The 21,229-nt window shown below is 28.6% G+C and overlaps 1 pseudogene; it reads left to right on the top strand.

Moving 5' to 3' along the window:
* Nucleotides 1-12,838: 12,838 nt before the first annotated feature.
* LOC114175508 (uncharacterized) lies at nt 12,839-14,737 on the top strand (annotated as a pseudogene).
* The last annotated feature ends 6,492 nt before the right edge of the window (nt 14,738-21,229 follow it).

Genomic DNA, 21,229 nt, shown 5'->3' on the forward strand with positions numbered 1-21,229 from the left:
AGGAGAACGTGGAATGTTCGAAAAAGATATCAGATTATTTCAGATATAAAAGATGAATAAACTTCGATTGAAAAATCAATAAAAAATTAAATCAAGATATAGATTTTATGAAAAATAAAATTGAATTTTGTATGAACAAAAAAGTTTTTAAAATATCACATTTATCAAGTTAGAGTCAGATATTCATGTCATAAAATAATTGTCCCTATGCTTTTTACCACATCATTCAAAATATCAACATATAAAATGCTGGCATATGTTCTATGAGACATACACTAATGCAGAAAGGGTCTTTGGCAGCGGTTGTTTTCACTATTCTGCACCGGTTCGGGAACCGAAGCATATTGGGGCGAGGCCAAAAGGTCATAGCTTTTTGCCTCGGTTAAGAACCGAAGCCATAGAGTCCCCTTTGGCCTCGGTTTTGGGTACACCCGAGGCCATATGGGCTTTTTTGATACCCTTTTGGCCTCGGTTTTGGATGCACCCGAGGCCATATGGGACAGCTTCCTCTAGCAGGGTTCCAGCCAGACGAGCCCTCGAGTCCCCCACCAATCCCCTTCTTGGCTCGCCGAATCCCGACACAGAGATCCCCGTTTTCTGCCCTCAAAAACACAATCGAGTCTCCTGCAACAATCAAAGTACCTCGGAACAGAAAACCCCCCGCCATTGTTGGCATCAGATTGGGTCAAGGTTTTCGCAAATGAAGCAGGCTTGTCCTGAGCGCGCTTGCGAGAGAGACCGCGCGAGAGAGAGAGAGCGACGGAGAGACGCGAAATGGAGGGGGCTCGCACACTGGCCAGAGGTGGTCGCAGGTGGCCGGAGATGGTCAACAGTGGTCGGAGGGTGTGGTGGCAGTGGGTGCAACGGAGAGAGAGAGAGCGCGCGAGAGAGAGAGCGCGCGAGAGAAAGAGCGCGCGATGGTGGCCGGAGGAGGAGGTCGCGTGGTGGTTGCACTAGCCGGAAGGTGTGGTGCAGCGGAGAGAGGCAGCAGAGAGAGAGAGAGATAGAGTTGCAGAGGCTGGCGCGGGGAGGAAGAAGAGGGTTCGCGATTTTTGAACCCTAAATAAACCCTATGGCTTCGGTTCTTCGAACAACCGAAGCCATTGACCCCTTTTGGCTTCGGGTCCTGATGGACCGAGGCCTATACCCTGACTTCCAGCCACCTTTTGGCTTCGGGTCTTGATGGACCGAGGCCTAAACACCTCTTTGGCACCGGTTTTGAGCGAACCGCGACCTATACCCCTCTTTGGCTTCGGGTATTTGGAGAACCGAGGCCTAAAACTTGGTTGTAATTGCAAAAATGCCACCGCGCCATTATATGCTTCGGTTCCTGGCCAACCGAAACATATAAGGCGAGGTAAAATAGGAATTCTGCACTAGTGATATTAGCACTTAAACGTTTCCATTTACCCATAGAAATTGAATTGTTTACAACAATTAAATGAATAATAAAAAGAAAATAGAAAATATAAAATGTAAATCTTATAAGAAACAAAGGCATCTGATTTAAAGTTTTTATACGATGAAAAGTGATTAATATCTTTTAAAGTCTGTCTGATTGATATATATATATATAATTATGTTTTGGATGCTGATAATTTTGGGAACTTTCAGCAGAGTTCCTATCAAATTTTATTCAAAATTTTTTAATTGAGTCTTTGTTGTTAGATTTTTGTTAATTATATAATATGATAGTTATTTTGCATTCGCTTAAATATTGTGACATAATATTTTATTGTAAAAGAACATAATGACGACATCTTTCTTAAAGATTTACTTTTCTGTTTACCTAAAACTATTCTTAAAGCAAATAAAATTATAAATTTATAACAAAAAATAAAATAATATAAAATTATGAAATATAAAATAAAAAATTATAATTTTATAATTTTATGATTTTATAAATTTATAATTTATAAATTTATATATTTTTATATTTTATAAATTTAAAATTTTTATTAGCTTTAAGAATAATTCTAAAATGATATAAATTTAGAAAATAATAAAATTATAGGATTACATATTTTTAAAATTATAAAATCATTAAATTATAAAATTATAAAATTTTATATTTTAAAATTTTATATTTCAATGTTATATGAATTTATAATTTAATATTTTTTTATTTTGTAATATTATATATCTTTTATATATATATATATATATATTTAAATTTTATAAATTTATAATTTTTATTAGCTTTAAGAATAATTTTAGATAAATACAATAACAAATCATGAGAAGAGATCCTCGTTATTATGATTTGTTGCAATGAAGTATTATGTGACGATATTTAAGCAGGGTAATAATGCAAGAAAAATGTCACGTCATATAGATAATAACAAAATCTAACTCGAGGAACTTAATTGAAAAATTTTAAAATTTTAAAGACTCAATATACTACAAAAGTTTAGTGAGAACTCAACTCAATTTTCAAATTTATCAGGATTTAAAACATAATTAAACTATATATATATATATATATATATATATATATATATTCTCTTTTTTTTTATGTTTAGTCTGATATGAATTTATTTGAAATGATGTTTTATTAAACTTAAATGTACATATGGATAAAATTTAGGCATACTATTTATATCATTTTCTTCAAGTGTTTTTGATATCCAGTCAATTTTCCTTTTCACCTCAGACATAGTCACTGGTGGAACTTTAACAACAAATTTAGGATTGTCAAATTAGAGTTTTATATATAAATTATTTTTCCTAATAAAAAAAATTTCATTTCCTCTACTTGAACATTTTCAAGTCGTTATTAACATTTTTCAATTTTTAATATTTTTAATTCATTTAATTCGGAAACACGAGTCGATTATTCTAATCTCCATTACAGTTCAAGATTATTTGACTAATTAATTATGTGTAGTGGAATTTGTAATATAGTTCACAATACTACCATAAAATTTTATAAATTTTACCATATGCAGTAGGAAACACAAAATTCATAATTTTTTATAATTTAGAAATATACTAAGATGGAAAAAATATATATAATTATGGTTTATCCAAATTTCATAAACTAATCTCGAAAATTCTAATTAGGATTCATAATAATTTGTAAAAAATCGTATTATGATAATAATAAATCTAACATACATAAATTATAATTGGATATAACATTGATTTATGAGTGATTTTGTAAGAATGTGTTCTTCAATTTATATTCTTCAACTTTCATTTTTTCAATTTATTTTTTAGTCATTCTTTTTTGACGTGAAAGAATCTTATGTGACAAAAATGAGAAACTTAATCTCTTTATTAACCATCGTCCATCAAATTAATTATTTTTTTCAAACAATAAAAATATAAAAATAATATATATATATATATAACTTAGTATAAATAATATAATAATATGTAAATATAATTTAAAAAATATATATAAATACTTAAAAAAAATAAAATTAAGAAAATTTTGGGAGCCGTAGCCGTAGAAATTTTGGACATAGCTATTGATTTTGATTTTTTTTTTTTTCATTTTCAATAGCAATATACCATTTACTTATGAAATATAGTTGTTAAATATAATAAAATAAAGCATCTCTATTAAAATTTTTAGAAACAACATATTGATCGTATTAATGGCTGCAATCTAAATAAAATATTACTTTCCATTCCTTGATTGGTATTTGTATCACATCAATGATACAAGTTAAATAACATAAATTAATAGTTCAACTCTCTAAAATTTAATTTCATTAGTTATTAAAGATTGAATTGGGTCACGTCAGACTTAAATAGTTAAATAGTTGAAATATTGTCAAAAAATAGTTGAAATATTGTGAAAGTTTAAGTTTGACAGTTTATTTGTTATACATATTTTTTAAATTTAACTCTAATATATTTTGGGATGACAAAAATATCTGTGTCTACAGATTCTGCGAATAAAATCTGCGACGGGTAGTTAGTACATGTGATATTTGTTACCTGCGAGTAGTGGGTAGCGAGTATTTTAATACCCGCTTATAAACTGGTCGGGTACGAGTATCATACTATTCGTACCCGATATACCGTTACCTGTAAAACATTAAAATTAAAATTTAATTTATATTTTATTAAATTTAATTTAATTAAAATTAAAATTATATTTTATTAGGTTAAATTTAATTAAAATTAAAATTTAATTTAATTATACTTTATTTTATTTTTATAATTTTATATTAAAAAATATATAAAACATATATATATTTTAAATATTTGTGGATATACGGGTATCCATGAGTACCCGCGGGTTTTAAAAAAATCTGCAGATATTTTTTAAGCGGGTACCCGACGGGTAAAAGACGGATAACGGACGGATTTTTTTTTTTGCGGGTTGGGTTGCACGTAGGCACTATCCATACCTGACCCGACCCGTTGTCATTCTTAAATATACTCCAACTTAAAAAAAAAAATCAATTACTTGAAATTAAAAAAAAAATGTCCATAAAATTTAAAATAAACTTATAAACCCAAAAAACACTGATATAATGAAACAAAAATATTTAAGTCAGGATAATTAGCAATTAATACGGGTTGGTTATCTCATTAAGATTAAATAGAAGTGTCAAATTAGGTTTGACACAATGTATTGGACCCAAATTTCTTCAAAAATAATGTGAGAAAAAAATCATTCTTAAATGAAATTGAACAATTTTTTACTTGATTCAATTAGCTCACAGCTTAAACGAGCTTAGGTAAAGTTGAATTCTAATTTTATGGATTAACCAGTTTTACTGAATAAAAATTGTATCCTTTGTAAAATAAAAATAATATTTCTTTTAAAACATAATATATTTATTTATATATCAAATTATTTTTATTTAAAATTAAATTGAGTAGACAAATTCTAAAAAGGGTTGAAAAAAATATAAAACATTTTCATAAGAATATTAGATCATTACATGTAACAATAGATCGTGACTAGGGATGACAAAAATACTCGCGTCCGTGGATATCCGCGGCGGATAGTTACTATCTGCGGGTATTTATTACCCGTGGGTAGCGGGTAGCGGGTATTTTAATACCCACTTATAAATGGATCGGCTACGGGTATCATACTATCCGTATCCGCGGGTACTCGTTACCCACAATAAATTAAAATTAAAATTTAATTTATATTTTAATAAGTTAAATTTAATTAAAATTAGAATTAACAGTATATTTTATTATGTCAAATTTAATTATAATTATAATTTATTATAATTTATATTTTATTTTCTTAATTTTATATTAAAAACTTTATAAAATAAATATTTTTTAAAATATTTACGGATATCGGATATCCTGGGTACCCGCGGGTTTTAAAAATATCTGCGGGTATTTTTTAAACGGATACTCGACGGATAAACAAACGGATAGCGGGTGGATTTTTTTTTGACAGGTCAGATTGCGGGTAGGCACTATCCATGCCTGACCCGACCCGTTGCTATCCCTAATCGTGACAAATGATATAAGGTGTTTACATTAGTTTAACCTGAATCGTAAGTTCCATCTAATATTTTTTAAGAGAAATCATTAAAGAATTTCGTTATAATTAAACAATAAATACAAATTGAATATACATAAATCACTCGTCACAACACAAATACATAATTCACTTTTCCTTATTATCCCTCCCCTTCTTATTTGTCTTAATAAGAACTCTTTATACAGTCTTTTGACTACAACGAAAAACAAAGGTTAAAATCTACAGAGTAACTCTCAAAGAAAATTTACAATAAAACATTATTATAAGGATATTGTTTAGTTCTCAAAGTTGAATTATATAACTTTCTCACTTTCACATACACAAACACTAATTTTCTGATCCCAGGATATCGGTAGAGTCAATTACCCCTCATCTGAGGTATTGTAGTTTAGGCATTAATTTCTAAATGATATGAGACTATTAGGTGTGGTAGTAACATAAGTCCCACAGTCAAGGTCTAAGGGGAATAAACGGATCATCATCAATGGCTTAAGGGACTGATAGTTTGTATGTAGAACTTCGGTATTAGCCCCACGATGGACGTCAATGTTTTGATCCTAAGTCTAATGATATAATCGATGTCAATCACCATATATATGAGGTATTATCCACTTTGGAGCATAGGTTCTATGACAGTTTTGTCCTTAAAATGCGTCTCAGAGGACGAAAGGAGGAAGAGGTATTTAAACCGTCTTAAAGTTACAAAATATTATCGTGATAATATATATATATATATATATATATATATATATATATATATATATATATATATATATATATATATGAGTCTTTATATGAGTATTCATCTTGTATACATAGTTTTTCAAATTGTAATTGTAGTTAGACCACGTTTTTTGACTTTGTTGTAATTTTTATATTGTATATTTTTATCTCGTTGTATAAATTTTTTTTATTACAACAAGATTAAACATGTAACTTTAATAAAGATGAAACATGTAATTAATTACCTCAACCATTAAGAAATTAGATAAAATTCACATAATTAAAATTTTATATTAATATTATAATTTTTTCTTGTTATATTAAAACAAAATATATCAATACTTATATTAAATCAATTACTATGCTAAAATATAACAACAATGATATATAAAAAAAAACACTTATTTTTTCATAATTTTTTCTTAAGTTCCACATTCTCTTCCCAATTGTTATATATTCAAGGATTATAGATTAATTAGTTAATACGAGAAAATAAGAAATTGTAATATTGTTTTGGTCACTTTTATCAATTACATTAATTTTCCAACTTATAATAGTGGTGGAGTAATTTGGATTTGGATTATTTTTTGGAGTTTTTTGACTTGTTTTTTTTTTCTGTGCTTTTAAAATATCATGATGACAGCTGATTTGAAGTTTTAAAATACATTAAAAACAATTTTAAAATACCTACATAGTATATTTTTAATTTGGTATCTTTTTTTTATTATGTATTGATACTACCGCTGAATGCTTGAAATTTTAATTTCTATGACATTTTATATAATTAACTTTTCTGTATATATAATATAAGACAAATTTTCGCTTTGTTATCTTATTATTTTATTTAAAAGAAGTGATGTTAGGATATCTTCTTAAAAATAATATAAAATGTTATAATGTAAGGGATATATAATTTAATCATTTTACTACTCTCTAAAGATTGTTTAATATTGTACTTGTTAATGTCAATTTTTGACATATGTGTGAGGCCATGTTTAGCATTCTACTCATAAGTTGTCTTGTTTGGTGTTTCATGCATTAATGTTATCTTTATCAAAACCAAGCAGAGAAAGATATGACAAAAGAAGATATATATATATCTTCTCCAAAGTTTATCCACCACTTTCCCTTTGCTTTTAAATTGTCACTTTTGCTTTGGATTTTAGATAAAGATATATCAAAAGTATGATTAGCACTTTCATTAGGAAAAGATGGCACAAATTCACAAAAAAAGTGTGTGAGAAGAGTTAAAAGAAAAAGATACTCTGACTCATTGTTAATTGGGTATATTCTTGTGAACACCTTTGTCAGCTACGTACTTTAGATGTAACAAAACACCAGAATCTTATCTGCAACGTTGCAGATATGGAGTTCATAAAACAACAAATAACAAACTATGTTTACTTAGCTTTATTTGGACACAAAAAATTGTAAATGTATAAGTATTTAAATATGCCATTGAAATAATCATGATATTAAACTTAGATGTCTACTTCTTGGTTTAGTTATTAATTTACTAGTTGCATACGAATGTTACCACATGTCTTTCATATATTGCATACGAACATAAAGCACGACAAGAGAACAGTAATGGAATAAAATAGTAGTAATTTCACAAGAAAAACACTGTTTCTTAATTAGGAAAATTTGTTGATGTATATACGAACTAGTTTTAAACTCCTATATACGCACAGTTAATGTTAATTAATGTTAGTTTGGGTGTTTATTAAAAGAGATTTAGAGATTTATGAAAAAAATAATAAATATTTTGAAATTTATAATTAAGTTTTAAATAATATTAATGTGAAAAATAATTTATAGGTTTAGAAAATCAATATGTGTATACAAAATATAAATAGTAGACTTTCTAAAGATACAAATGATAAATCATGTGCCAAAATTTAGAATAGATTCTCTATAAATATAAAGGATGTGTGTAAAAAGAACAAACTCACTAAAAATATAAATTAGTGTATGAACAAACTGATGTAATAATATGTATTGTTAGACTCGTTTAATCAGTACATTAATAAACTCATTTAATATATACCATTAGACTCCTCTAACTAGTTTATGGACACACTCGTCTAATGCATTGGCGGATCTTCAGGCAATATTTTGGAGTGTCAAAATTTTTGTTGAATTACTCTTGAGTCCATTTTCTCGTCCAAAAATGTCAAGTTGACCCTCTAGTGTTTTTTAGTCTCAATTTGGTCCCGATTTTTTTAAAATAAAATTAATACAATTTGATCTTTTTCATTAAATTTCTTGAAGCGCAGTAATGACTTTTCATCAAAGTTGACACTAAGATTATGTTAATTAGACCAACAAAGCAAACCATCCTTATTCACAACTTCAATTTTGATGAAAATAGTTCGATTCAATAAATTTGACGAATAAAGGACAAAATCGTATCATTTTTTCAATAATAGGACCAAATTAAGAAAAAAAAAATAGAGGACCAACTTGATATTTTTGAACCAAAATAAAAACCAAAAGGCTAATTCCAAAATTTTTATATAAATTAGTCAAAACATTGTATTTAATATTTTTACGATAATAAAAATAATAAAATTACAATTATTGTTATTATTATAATTATAAAATTAAATATAAATAAATTTTATAATTTTACTATAATTAATTTTCATTTATAATGATTAAATTTTAAAAAATAAACAAATATAAAAATGGTTAAATTAAACAAATAACCATTTAAAAAATAATATTAATAAAATAATTATTTTTATTTAAAAAATACTTAAAAAATAAAATTAAAAAATAAATGTGAAAAAAAAACTTTTCCTTTTATATATATATATATATATGTATATAAATTTATTAGAATATTAAATATATAAAATATATTAAAAATATTAAATTAAAAAGAATGTATTTAAAATAATATATTAAATAATATAAATAAATGTAAAAAAAAAATTGGAGGGGGGCATGACCCCTTTAGTCTAATGTGTATTGTTAGACTCATCTAATTAGTATATGAACAAACTTGTTTAATGTATATTACAAAACCCGTCAAATCAGAAAATAAATAGAATCATCGTCTAATGTGTATTAATAGACTAATCTAATATATGTATGAATAGATTCCTTCAAAATTGCTATACTCGTCTAATCAGTGTATGGAAAACTTCATCTAATGTGTTTCAAGACTCATTTGATTAGTGTATGGACATACTCATCTAATGTGAATTTTAGACTTATATAATCAATGTATGAAATGACTCATTTAGTGTTTCTTGTTATAATCAGTGCATGGACAAACTAGTGTATGAGTATTGTTAAATTCGTCCAATGTTTTTCACTATATTCATTTAATCAGTGTATGAACAAACTTGTCTAACATATATTGCAAGATTTATCTAATAAGGGAATGAACAAATTTGTCTAATGTGTATTAATAGAGTCGTCTAGTTTGTGTGCGGAAAGACTTGTCTAATATATATTGGTATAGTCGTTTATTCAATATTTGAATGACTTATTTAAAGTCTATTGCTAGACTCATCTAATAAAAATACCGACTAATGTTTTACATACTGAAAATATAAAAAATATTTAATAATAAGAATACTTATATTATAATTTAATATAAAAAATAAATGTAACTTTATGTTGACAATTTTTTTAAGACAAAATTATTATCACAATGTAAACGATTTGTGTTTTTTAAATTCAATTTTTATAAATAACTAAGTAATTAAAAATCATAACGACAAAATTAAAAAATAATAAAAGTAGTATTAAAAAATAATTAATACTTTAAATATAAATTTTTTTATCTAATATTTTTTGTTAGACTTATAATATAATGTTTTTTGTTAAATTCGCCAAATTATTATACATAATATATATATATATATATATATATATATTCTTATACTCAAATGATGATAATATAAATACATTACGATTAGTTTGTTAGCTTTTTTTTTCAGTCTTATTAAACTCACCGTACATTTTGAAGTTGGAAATAGTAGAACATCAATTCAAGGTATACATAAAAAATATAATATTAAAAACTGTAATCTTGTTATTATAAATGTATATTTTAAACTTTTGAAATAAATTATTAAACATACTTTTTATTTATTTTGTTACAAATATAACCATTTAAAACCTTATATGAAATGTTATGCATATATTATTCATACTAATCTTTTATTAAATAATATCAATTTAATTTTGACATAATAAAAAAATGAAGAATATTTATTTATATAATAATTTAATAAAAAAATGATAAATATAATTTTGTATTGATAACTTTTTGTAAGACAAAATTATTATGATATTTTTTTATATGATGGTGAAAATTATTTGTATTATTAATGAATATATATTATTTTTTTAAAAATATTATTTAATGTTCCGATTCCGACCCAAGTTCATCCGGCAGCCATCATTTAGGAATAAACACCACATTCCCGAGGTATTGTCTGCTTTGGAGCATTTTAGCTCCGTCACGGTTTTGTGCATCTCGGAGGGTGGAGGGAGGTAGGAGTATATAAACTTCGCTTGACCTCGACTCCTAAGCAATGTGAGACTTATTGGGTGTACCGAAACATTTAATAAATAAAAAGTAAAATATATTTTTTTAAATTTCATTTTATTAAATGATTACGTAATTAGAAGTCATAAGTATCAAATTAGAAATGAAAACAAAATAGTACAAAGTAAAGAATTAATTATTTAAATATAAGTTATTTTTAATAATATATTAAATGTCAAATTAATTAGAAATTATAAAATGATAAAACTAAGAGTGAAATGTGAGAACCCCCTCTGCCACCACTTCACCAGAAACAAAACCCACACTCTCTCTAATACCCTCTCCTTCTCCTACTCTTTCTCTGCCTTCTCTCTACCAAATTCACCCAAAGAATTACTGCAGTAGGTCTAATCCTCTTCCCTGTTGCAGAATTTAAGGCTGAAGCAAGATCAGAACCACTTTCCCAAGCTGAGTCTTCCTTTCCTACGCGTAAGTCAACTTGTATTTCCCCCCTCATATTCTGATTTTCAAATTCTAAGTAATTCCAACATTCTGGGTGGTGGTAGAATTTGTTCTCACCATTTGCAATTATAATTCAGTGCCTTAGGTTGGAGTTTGAGGTATTCTCTTTGGTTGAAGAGTCAATTCTAGTGGAAATTCCAAAGGTAAGGGGAGTTTGCTAACTTTTGCTTAAACCGTTTAGAATCTGTCTTGATAAGTCTGAATTGTATGCTTAAGTATTGAATTGATGATTGAATTGCGTGATTACTGTGTGTTGCTGAGTTTGTGATGAATCTGGACTCTTGCATGTAAGAACAGGCTTGAAAACTGGTATTTTCGCCTGGGCGAGTGGCTCTCGCCTGAGCGAAACTATCAGAGAAATCACCCATGTTCCTGCGCGAAGTCTCGCCTAGGCGAGCTGGAGTCGCTTAAGCGAGAGTTGTTCTCGTCTAAGCGAGCCAGCCTAGCCTGAGCGAGAGTTCGCCCAGGTTTTTAATTTTGCCACTGTTAGAGTCTCGCCTAGGCGAGATTGACTCGCCTGAGCGAGATGGCCTCTCGCCTAGGCTGGATTTTCTAGCTTGGGTGAGGACCACTGCAGTGGATGGCTTAAAGTCCTGCTTTAATGAGTGAAGTGATAAGAAGTATTGTAATTATGGGCAGTTACTCTCCTGTATGCTTGAAATATTTTTATGAATAAGGTGAGAATCAAATAGTTGATGATTGTGAAGGATGAGAAGTTGTGTTTGTAATGGAGTTTCAAGGGAAATTCATAAGAGCTTGTTAGTGTGTGTAAGGACATGAGGAATCTGTATTGGATGGCATCCTAAAATTCCAATAATCATTCATGCTCATGTAGAGTAGAATGGATTATGTCGTGAGAAGTAGCAGGAGGTCCTAGTCTTTGGACTCGATAGAGCCTTAGACGCGAAGGGGACTTACCCTATGAGAGGTTGGGTGATAACCCCTTGTGTCTAAACTCTGCAGAGTTTGGGAACCTTCGCAGGTGCAAGCCACCAAGAGCTCCGATGTCGCTTACACAATCCGGATATCGAGTCTAGAATTTTATGTATAATTGCAATATGCTTGTGATTGATGTTTTCAATATGAATTGTACATTTTTCTCTCAAATCTCAGTTTGCTCACCCTTATCGTTCATGTCTGTTTTTTCTTTATGTTTTCTCCTTGCTATGATCACCTGCTGTTGGTGTGAGCAAGGCCGAGTCCAGATGATGATGCCCCTCTCTCTAGCAGGAGCTGAGTGATCGTTGAGTAGTTCCGTGGTAGTGTTCATGGATTAGATACCATGTAGTTTTGAGATGTTTTAGTTTATGTTTGAGTACCTATGTTCTTCACCAGAAATTCATAGGATATGTTTTTGGATGACTGTATCAGCTGTATAATCTATATTGCTGCTCTCTTTACTATCTGTTGTGCTTAATCATAATATAATGTTTTATTTGATAGCGTGAAAAACTATTAAATGGGATGTTACATTTTTGGTATCAGAGCAGTAGTTCCTTGGGATCTGTAGGTGTGAGCTTGCTTAGTTTCTATTGTGTGTCTCTCGAAGCGTTTTGGGTATAGTTGTAGTATCTGCTAGCTAACATGTTGGTTCATCTCTTTGTTTGGTCAGAGTTATGGCGCCCAGACCTCCCCCTCCTCCTATTCCAAACCCGGACAACTCTCACTTGGTGGGAACCATCGAGGCAATGATAGCAGTCATGCAGCAGCAAAATGCTAATATGGTGAATCAACATAACTTGGCCTTGCAGCAGATGGAGTCTGCAAGGTTGACAGCAGAGGCGACTCAGCAGAGGCATTTGGAAGCCCTGCATCAGATGGGAGAAAATCGTTCCACAGCTGGACCTTCCCAAGGTCCACCACCACGAGTACAAGAGTGGAGTTTGGAGGACTTTCTCCAACACCATCCATCTCGCTTCGATGGCAAGACTAGCCCTGATGAAGCAGATCAGTGGATGAGAGACATGGAGCGGATTTACGACGCCAAGAGGTGTCCTACAGAGAATAGACTGGCATATTCAGAGTATCTGCTTGCTGGAGAGGCTGTCCACTGGTGGTCGAGTATGAAGATGATGCTAGAGGACAGTAGGGAGACTGTCACCTGGGAGCTGTTTAAGAAAAAGTTTTATGCTGAGTACTTCCCAGACAGTGTGAGGTACGCCAAGGAGGTCAAGTTCTTGCAGCTGATGCAAGGGGAGATGTCAGCGTCTGAATATGCAGAAAAATTTAAGCACTTGGGAAGATTTCATACCTTGAGGATGGCAGAAGATTGGCAGTGTAGGAAATTTGAGAATGGGTTGAGGGGTGACCTCAAACTCATGGTAGCCCCTCTCTCTATTTAGGAATTCCCTGCTTTAGTGGAGAAGACAAGGGTAATGGAGAAGCTGAAAGCTGAAGTTGAGGCTCAACAACGATCCCAGCAGAAGGTGGGAGGACCATCTAGGTCCGTGAGCAGACGGGATGATAGGAGGAGGCCATACTCCAGGCCTCACCCCCAGGAGCCTAGGAGATTTCCGCATCAGCCACAATAGTCTCAGTCTTCCAGGCCACAGTGTTATCATTGTGGAGGGCCCCACATGAAGAATGCTTGCCCTCAACTAGTGGGCAAGAGGACTTGTCACAGGTGTGGTCAGGAGGGTCACTTTATCCGAGAGTGCCCCACCAGTAGGAGTGCAGTTTCTAGGCCTCCGGCATAGTCTCAGTCACAGCAGGCAAAGGGAGGCACAAGGCCTCAAGCAGTTGGTCGAGTGTACGCCATGACGGGTACGGAGGCAGTCAGATCAGGTAACCTCATCATCAGATCTTGTGTGATTGCTGGTAGGGGTTTGCGTGTTTTATATGATTCGGGAGCGACACATTCATTTGTGTCAGAGTCAGTAGAGGAAGAGTTGAGTCTTCCGGGGAGGGAACTTCAGTATGACCTAGTAGTGTCCACGCCTGCTTTTGGGATGGTCAGGACCTCAACTTTGTGTGCTAGGCGTTTGATCGAGGTTGAGGGACGCAAGTACAGGGTAAACCTTATCTGTTTACCTCTGGAAGGGCTGGATGTAATCTTGGGAATGGATTGGCTATCTGCTAATCGCATTCTCATTGATTGCAATGAGAAGAAAGTGTTATTCCCTAGCTCAGAGGAGAAAGAGGTACTGATGTCCTCACAGCAGGTTGATCAAGCCCTCAAGGAGGGATCTCAGTGTTTTCTGATTTTGACCCAACTATTCGTTGAGAATGGGGATGGACATCTTGAGACGTCAATTGTGAGGGAGTTTTTAGATGTTTTCCCTGAGGATGTGCCTAGCTTACCCCCTTTTAGGGAGGTAGAGTTCTCCATTGATTTGGTGCCTGGAGCAGAACCAGTATCAATGGCACCTTACAGGATGGCTCCTGCTAAATTGGTAAAGTTAAAACAACAGATTGAAGAGTTGCTTGAGAAACAGTTTATCAGACCAAGTGTGTCACCCTGGGGAGCACCGGTGTTGTTGGTCAAGAAGAAGGATGGCAACTCCAGGCTTTGAAATGAACTAGTAATACGAAATTCATTCTATGTACATATGGTTAGTGTAATTATTTATTGGATAATATCAATTTATTTTACATATTAAAATATGAAGAATATTCAATAATGAAATAACTATATTATATTTATAGTATACATGTTATATGTTTTATTGTTGATAATTTTGTTATGTTAAAATTATTATCACTATTTTTAAATAATAGTAAATTACATTCTTAGAAACATGCGACAGAAAAAATATATATGAAATGACTACAAAATTAACAATTGGAATATTTGTCAAACACATAAATATTGGTAGGGATGGCAACGGGTCGGGTCGGGCACGGATAGTATGATATCCGTACCCGACCCGCTAAAAAAAATTCGCCCGTTTACCCGCCGGGTATCTGCTTAAAAAATATCCGCGGATATTTTTAAAACCCGCGGGTACCCGTGGATACCCGATACCCGCAAATATTTAAAAAAATATGAATTTTATAAATTTTTTAATATAAAATTATAAAAATATAAATTAAATTAAGTTAAATTATAATTATAATTATAATTAAATTTGACATAATAAAATATACTGTTACTTCTAATTTTAATTAAATTTAACTTAATAAAATATAAATTAAATATTAATTTTTATTTTTTGCGGGTAACGGATACCCGCGGGTACGGATAGTATGATACCCGTACCCGACCCGTTTATAACCGGGTATTAAAATACCCGTTACCCGCTACCCGCGGGTAATAAATACCCGCGGGTAGTAACTATCCGTCGCGGATTTTATCCGCGGATATCTGCGGGCACGGGTATTTTTGCCATCCCTAAATATTGGTAACATGGTAACTTTCCTAATATCTCTTTTTTATATTTATAATAGATATATTTTATTGTTGATAATTTTTTTAAGATAATATTATTATTACTAATTTTAAAAATTAGTCTTTTATAAAATAAAATTAACTTTTTTTTCATTTTAATTTTATTAAATAACTAAGTAATAAAATATCATAAAAGAAAATAATAGTATAGAAAAAAGGAATAATTTATTTAAATAGTATTATTTCATGAAATAAAATTAAAATATATTAAATAATCAAATTATTATAAATTATATTAAATGATCAAGTAATTATAGAAAAAAAAAATTGATACTTTAAATATAAATCATACATAAAAACGTGAATTACATCTTCAGATATATGTGACCGAAAAAACATAAAAATAAAACTTACAAATATCAAATGACTAAAAAATTAACAATTAAAATATTTGTAAAAGAAAAGAAAATGTGTAAGAAGATAACTTTCCTAAGATCTTCTCTTCTTATATATTTATAGTAGATTTGAATTTCCTTATTTTTGCACCATCTTTAATAAGAAATTATTATGCAATCACTTATTCAAAATTGTTAATCACAAAAAAATAATGTCAAATTAAACTTTTGAACTTTAAATAGAATAATTATTATATTTAATTACTTGTCACTTAATCTCTCATGATGGATAATGGAATACCATTTATAAATTTAAAAGAAATATCAAACACTTGCATTTATAGTAGCCCCACAATAGCATCATGGGAAAAAAATTGAGCAAACAATTTGAGTAACTTTATCAACGATTCCAAGTATAGTGTTATCTCCCAAGTTGTTTCTTATTCCAAACGTAACTTATAACGTATGCACTGATGACATTTTTCTAAAACATTTGCAATATCCTTATCTTAGAGAAAAAAAATAATAATAGTAATTTCATCTCATGTAATTTATTTGTTTCTTATAAAAAAATTTCACTCGTTAATTTTTATTTATTTTTTAAATAAAGTTAATTTAGTGTCAATATATTACTTAGAAATGGTCACATGTCAATATATTATTTTTTCTCTTTTTCTGGATATTTTTATGTGAAGGTACAAGGATTGTGGAAACATATCTTAGGATGTTAAGAAGGGCTGGGAGGGTCATGTTCTCCCCAAAAATTTTGAAATTTTTTTAAATCTTATGTAGCCAAAGATTTTAAATTTTTTAAATTATACATAGTGGTAAATTTTTTTGAATGTTTTAAAATTATATGTAATCAACAAATTTTAAATTTTTTAAATTATATATAATATATTTAAAATTGATGAGAAATAAATTAAATATATTTTTTCTTTCTAAAACACAACATTTAGTGTTAAAAAAATAAAAAAAATTCAAAATTAAATACAAGAATAAAAAAATTTATTAAAATATTTTGTATTTTGTGTTTCATTGTTTTTTAGTTTTTCACATATTTTTCTCGTCCCACTCTTGGCTATTTTTTTTTTCTGAAGAGAAAAATATTCATTATTTTTTCTCTCATTTCTCATATGCTCTCTCCACTCTTGAAAAATTAAAAAAGAGATTACTCCCTCTTGTGTCACTTGATGGTGAAACATTAGTTTAATAATTCATATTATTTTTTATCTCGTAAAATTTTGTATATTCATTTTGTATGAATATAGAAGAAAAAAACATTGTACTATGTGTTTTTTCATAACCAACTTTTAATTATGGTTTGATTACTATAGATTTTTGTTTAATATTTACATCTCCCAATATTTTATTAGATTATGATAAATTATTTTGTAGTTTTAAACTTTTGTTTTTAAATAAGAATATTGATGAAGAATAAAAATATAAAATAATTTCTTTTAAAAGTGATAAAAGATAAGGTAATCGTGAAGATGAGAATGAAAATAGATTCAATTGTTCTCTTAATGTTTTTGCTGACAATATGGTTATTTACATAGACAAAGAAATAACAGACCATTTTAGTTATGATTATTGATGAGTTTAAGAATCTCAAAATATGAAGGACAATATTTTAAATAGTGATTTCTTTTATAATTATCATTATACTAAATTATGTATTCCTTTTTATTGTATTAGTGACAATAATTAAATATATAAATTTATTTTATTGTATTAGTAACAATAATTAAATATATAAATTTTAAGTATATTATTTTGACTTTTCCAAAAATATTGATCAAGATCCACTAGAAGGATAAAGGAGTTGGAAACCAAGTAAGAAAAGAGTGACAAAACCTTAAAAAATAATAAAAAGAAAAAAAAAATTAATACACTAACACACCATCGAATATTGTTAATGTTGATTTAACAAAAAAAGACAAATTATTCTATTTAAAAAAATGAACAACTAATTTAAAAAAATGAACTAACTTAAAAAGAAAGAATTCAATTTGACCTAACTTAGTTAGACTCGATCCAATGACCATATTAATAGGAGTTTGAGTTTAAATTGAGCAAGTGTTTTGCATTTTTATAAAAGATTTTGTTAAGAATTATTTTTTTCAAAGAAAATCTTCTATTTTAAAAAATACACATGAGTTGGTTATTGCTCATACAAGTTTTTTTATATATTTTGATAGTATAAGCTTGTTTTGTATAGATTTTTTTTAGTTGACTTTCTGAACGAGAAGGAAGCAGGTAAGATTGAAAAAGAAAGAATGGATAGACCAATAGTGGAATTGGTAGGACCAAATTTACGTGTCTAATTATGAATACACTACTAGTATACTTAAATGCAAAATAAGATTTTTATAGTGTAACTAAATATTGTATAGCTAGGCAATTTTGTAAAACAATATTACGTGGAAGTAAGGTTTTGATAAAGAATAATGATATTTTGAATTATTTTTGCTGATTCACTTTTAATTTATCACTATGATCATTTTTAAATTATCAGATTATATCAAAATAGATGATTAAAAGATAACTAGAGTGATAAGTTAAAATAGATTAAAATATGTAGATTTAGTCATTTTAATCAAATATCATTATCTTTTGGGTTAAATATGTTTGTGGTCACTTAATTTTCAGTGAATTTTGAAATTAGTCTATTTCGAAACTTTGGACTAATGTAATCATTCATCTTTCGAAATATGTAGATTTAGTCATTTTAATCAAATCTTGTTAGATTTATTTGATGTTTTGTACGCATTTCAGGATTGCATTTAAGTTATTTATATTGTTTGACACATTTTTGCTTTAATGTTAAATCAAATATTATTATGAAACATGCTTGAAATGTCAAATAAACTTAATAAATTTAATTAAAAAGACTAAATCTACGTATTTTAAAAAAATAAATGACTAAATTAGTCTAAAGTTTTAAAATAGACTAATAACAAAATTCACTAAAAATTAAAGGAAAACACATATTTAACCCTTATTTTTTTTGATAAATTTTTATTTTGTTTAGTGGAAGAAGGAGACTTCACATTCACTATGTTCACTGTAGAACTTAGCCCTGCACAGAAATTAAAAAAAGACCGACATAAACACTTTCACCCAATAAAATTAATGTAATTAGAGATTTTAAACTTTGATGTCTTTGTCTGGCTTTTTTTTTTTTTTTAATACAAGGATCCAAGATTGTTGTATGTCTTAACTTATTAAACTCTTTTTATAGTGACCCTGAAAGGAATTCAATTATATCACATTGAAATATTGAATTACAACGGCTCTATGCCTGTTTATAACAGATATTACACTCTATGCATGTCTCAGTTCAACCATAAAAATACATGTAATTAATGGATATGGAGTGGGTATGTAATAATTACTTTATAAATTTAAATGTTAAAATATCATATTTATAACATTTTTCGATATGACTTATATTTTTAATAATATTTTTGAATATTTTCTGTTGATATGTTTCAGCAAATTCATAGTAAAATTTTAATTTTTTTATTTGAATTCTAAATTTGTAAAATAATCATAATCACAGAACAATAATATTTGTACATATATAATATATTTTCTTTGAATTTTATATTTATATCTACGAACAACATAATATTGTATTTTGTGACGACCAAATTGTTTTTGTTACTATTTTTTATTATATTCATAAAATTTTAACACATAATTCTACAATAAAATATAACATATTTAAAATATTCAGATATACATATATTTATATATTTTACATTTTTATATGTATTTCATATTTACATCATTTGATAAATATTATATTTTCTACATTAAAAGAGGAAAGAGTATTATTTATTTACATTTTCCTCCTCATATACTGGCCTTCAAGCATGTGGAGAAAAAATGTTATGGATAAGGTTTACTTAGATTATTGGGGATAAATAGAAAGTGACTACAAATTGTTCTTCTAGGATAATGAATGTATTTGGAACATTTAGGAAAGTGATGGTATAAACAATCTAATGCATTTTTTTGTCATGCGTTTCCTGGAAAGACTGCTATGATAGTAGTAAAGAATGAGTCAGGCATGTTAGGGCAACTATCTACGATGAGATTATAAGATTTTTTTATACACAACCATAAAATAGGGAAATGAGACAAATATCAAATAAAAATATATCACATCTTAATAAAATAAAATATAAAAAAAAAACTCTTTAAAATTCATGAAACTAGATTCTTATCATATTTTATAAAGATTTTGATTAATTTTGTAGTGACTAATCAGGATAAATGAGTCTCATCATGGCTAACAAAGTAACTCAAGAACATCTCGACTTGAGTAATATCCACTCAATTAAATCTCCAAGGTGATACCTCTAACTACAATAATCAAATTTTTATTTATCAAAAAATTTGATATTAAACTATATAATTGTATAAATAAATAAATAGGACCACTGCATAACTGAAAACAAATATAAATAAATAATAGGACCAATACGTTTCTGAAAGTAAATATAAATAAATAAGAGTACAATTGGAGATGAATATAAATAAACAAACAAGAACGAGAACTAAATATACATTAGAATAAGGTTAAAAACACCTCTTTTAAAATAAATATAAAAAAAATTATGAAGAGGCAAAAGATAATAAAAATAAAAATTTAAAGATTATCTTTGTATTTTATTTTTCTCCTATTTCTTTTATCAAACTGGCACAGACTCTGTAAATTTCTTTTTTTTTTTTTATTCTTACCGTCTCTCTTCTCCTCTGCCCTTTCATTTACCTCACCCCTGTTTATAATAGCTTTTGCAATCATGCATTTAGGTAGATGCACTATATATATTTTTTCTTGTTTCGATTTCCCTGGATTAGTCCTCGTTATATATTTTTTTTCTTGTTTCAGTTTTCCTGGATTAGTCTTCGTTAGTTAAAGATTAGACTTTCCACCTAACTTGACATTAATTGTCCATATTATCATACCGTTGATTCATGCACGTGAAGAAAAAATTGTGATACTGGTTCCTTTTGCATTCTATATAATTGAAAGAGTATCTCCTCTTTTCATTGTATTATATATATATATATATATATATATATATATATATATATATATATATATATATATATATATATATATATATATATATATATATATGAGATTCTAAACGTGTGCTATATTGTTTCTCTAATTTTCATAAATTATAATTTTTTTGTATATTTGTGTTATTATTATTCATATAGTGCATTAGTCTTTAAAGTTAAAAAAACGTTGATTTTTTTTG

The sequence above is a fragment of the Vigna unguiculata genome, chromosome 3 (assembly GCF_037176805.1).
Source record: "Vigna unguiculata cultivar grain cowpea cultivar isolate G323 ecotype 2 chromosome 3, ASM3717680v1, whole genome shotgun sequence".
Lineage (NCBI taxonomy): Eukaryota > Viridiplantae > Streptophyta > Magnoliopsida > Fabales > Fabaceae > Vigna > Vigna unguiculata.